This window comes from Hibiscus syriacus, unplaced genomic scaffold, assembly GCF_006381635.1.
Source record: "Hibiscus syriacus cultivar Baekdansim isolate YM2019G1 unplaced genomic scaffold, ASM638163v2 tig00110840_pilon, whole genome shotgun sequence".
Lineage (NCBI taxonomy): Eukaryota > Viridiplantae > Streptophyta > Magnoliopsida > Malvales > Malvaceae > Hibiscus > Hibiscus syriacus.
The window spans coordinates 1,081,012-1,084,580 of NW_024062887.1; the positions used below are offsets into that span (position 1 = coordinate 1,081,012).

Sequence of the window (3,569 nt, forward strand, 5' to 3'; positions counted from 1 at the left end):
AAATAATTATATGCTCCGTTTGATTTTGCCATCAAAAGTTCATTAGGGTCTTGTCCTTGGAAACTCCATCTGCTACAAGTATTGAACTCACTTCCTGCAAAATCCAACTGTTACTCATCTTACGTACTTTATGATGATGCATATTCGAGTATAAAAATGTTGGTGATGACGACTGATATTATAGAAGAAACCCAGTCTCAAGCCATGAAAAAGTGGATAGGCAGTTATCATCAGCTGCTGCTGACTGATTATAGCATGGCATCACTTACCCTACAAGAACTGAGCTTCTTCATACAGGCCAGGGTCTCATTAGATTCTTCCCTTGGTCTTTGCCAGCTCACCTTTTCATTCAAGGTCAGCCCCCTAACCTTGGGCTTTGCCTGGTACAGTGGAAAGAATATCGGATGGTAAAAAAATTCGGTTTTTCGAATCGAGTTGAGTCGAGTTTTGCTCAACCTAACTACAGCATCATTTAAAGCACAGGCTAAAGTTAACTGACATGCAATTTTTTTTCTTATTTTTAAAAGCAGAGAAAGCATGAATCAATTTCTAATGAATGAAATCATTCAAAACTTCGCATCTCAAGGAAAATAAAATTAGAAAAGAACAACTAATAGACATCTGCAAAATCGCGTGAGATAAGTACAAATATTAAACAAAGAAATCACTGAAAATAGTTCAACTAGCAAAAAATAGCAACAAACCTCAGTCATTTGTCTTTGTCCACAAATCACGGCACCAGTGCCCTTAGGGCTATCAATTTGCTTGGCCCTAGCAAAGGCAGCCTGCAAAAGTCATAGCAGGTTACAACAATTTGATTATTATGGCATCAAACAATCTTAAGACATGGATGTGAAATTGTGAATAAGCACTCTACCTGTACATAGCCACTTTCACCGGTCCAACCATCATCTGGCTGTGATATTACTGGCACAACCTTGACACCCGAAGATTCCCAGTCTTTAAATCTATCCTTTAATCGGAGAACATAAACAAGAGCTTCAGAACCAAACATAAGATTAGTTTATTCTAGAAAACTAATGTCTAACAAAAAGGACAAGCAAGCCCCAGACCTGATAAGCCATTCTCCTAAGGTTTCTAGCCCCATAATAGAGCCTCACATCAGATCTCTTATCAGCACCAAATCCTGATTCAATGAGAGAGCGAATTGGACTGGAAATGAGGAAGTAAAGAGAAGTAAGCTACAATACTGCACGGAACATACAAATATACAATTTAGGGCTTTTAAATGCCATGTAATATGACACTGCATTCCCATTTAGATATATTTTTACAATCAACAACATAAGTTTACCGAGTAAAAAGAAAAACAACAAAGGGAAGTGATGCAGGAGCTATTATTTTTTTATGTTAATTAATTGTTTCAATTTTGTTTATAAACTATTAGGTATAAGGAAAAGAATAAATCTTTAGACTATTAATCAAGGGCTACAACCAAATCTTTATTTGTACCCTTCACATAAATAGTTGTATTATAGATTTATGCCACCTTATTATTCTCTTCACTTAATATGCTTCAGAAATTAAAAGTTTTTATAATCCTGTGCTTTCAAGAATTTGAACATCGACTTCGCGGATGGAGAGGGATTCGAACCCCCGGTATTCCTATCAATACTTCGGTTTTCAAGACCTATCTTACTCCTTTTCAGCCTCAATTCTATTGATTTACTGTTATTTCCCCCTAATCCACACCAATTTTGGTATCAGAGCCTAACCATACTCAAGAGTTAATATTAGAGTTTGCTTTTATGTCATGCTGGACATCGTAGAGGGAGTCAAGAAACAAAAATGGCTATGATATTACATATAATTGAAGAGTTTCCGTATATAATTTATGCTAGGCGGCAACAGGAACCACTACCCAAATGGAAATTCTTGAAGGTAAACTTAAAATCAGCATATGGGAACATATGAAATCAAAATTGCCAGAACAATTCTTACCAGCTCACTATGCATAAATTTGTATGAGAATCTACAGTTGCTAAAGCAAAAGAGATTTCTGGTGGGGTATACTTCTAAATCAACAATCTCTATGTTATCATGATATGTTGAAATAGAAAGATGGTTATGGGAATAATCTTCTTTCAAAATAAGAATCACAATAAAGAATGATCACATTTCCACATCATGTGTGCCAATAATAAAACAACAAACTTCATTTTCCAATTCGGTTAGGTTTTGAAAACAATTCAAGCTAAATCAGCTAATTCGGTTTTTCTTATGCTTAGTTACATTGAAAGGGAAAGGTGTTACCGCAAAAAGAAAAGCATAAATATAAAACAAATCCCATGAGCGTGCAAATCCAGAAATCCAAGGCAACTATTCAATCCATCTCTATGTATTAACTATTAAATGCTTTAAAACACAGATGAAGGTGACAAACTAAACAATCATATGCTATCATGACATGAAAACTTCTGATCAGATATCATCATATTCATGCTGTTGAATCTGAAAACTATGAAGATTCAAACAGCTGGTTTACCGCAAAAAATATGAAATCGAAAAGAATAAAGGATATTGAGCACGAAAACCACACAAAATTGGCAATTAAAATATAATAGTTTAAAAATTGTGTGGCCAACAAACACTGAATCAACCTCGAAGTGTTCAAAGGACATTATATGAGACGATATACTGAACGAAGATCCATATATGATTATGCGCGAAGAGAGAAGTGCAAACTTCCGAGCTCCAGAGAGCATCATCACAAGTTATCACATAAAAAGCCAACAGACATACAATTATTTCATAGCGAATGCCCATATCACAATATTCCATTCTAAACCTTAAAAGCATCACCAGGGATTTGCTCAAATATAAAGTAAGAATAAGAACAAAAACTGGACCGCAAAATGTTCCAACAAATTTTCACCTAATTGAGCAAACTCCAATGTCAATATGTTCAAATTTTATAAGAAACAAAGCATGATAACGGAATAAAGCTTTAGCTTTAAAGTTAATTAGTATAAACGCGGTATAAAACATGCCTTTCCGCCAAACAAACATAAAAGAAAAACCCTAAACTAATTCCTGACCCAATAGTAAAAATCAAAACCGTCGGATAATCCTCAGGCGGATCGATTTTATCAACATTAAAGCTGTTTCCCATAGCTTGAGTAAGCTCCACCACATCCCCTTTCTTTAACCCGCACAAGAGCTCCGCCATCGACCCCGCCACGCTCTTCACCAAAAACTTGAAAGCTCCAGTTGAGGCCGTCAGTGATAGAGGAGACGCTATGGCCAGGAAAGATGGTTTCTCCACATCAGGGAGTCGCAGCTGGAGGTACTGCCCCGGTAAGGTATGCAAGGACAAGAGGTCAGGAGAGTTCGACACGTTGATACTAACGTGGAAGAGGGACTCGACGGCTATCTCGATTGATGAAATCGGTGATTCGGTCCAGATGGTGGTGTCTTGGTGAACTACGGCGAGGGAGGCGGTGGCGGGAGGTCAATGAGCGTAAAGGGAGCCAGCGCAAGATAGACATGAGAACGGGAAGGGAGCTAAAGGGCGCATGTGGTACATAGGGTGTAGTAATGACGGTCAT

The 3,569-nt window shown here is 37.3% G+C and overlaps 1 pseudogene; it reads right to left on the reverse strand.

Moving 5' to 3' along the window:
* On the reverse strand, window positions 1–3,569 carry LOC120143252 (annotated as a pseudogene).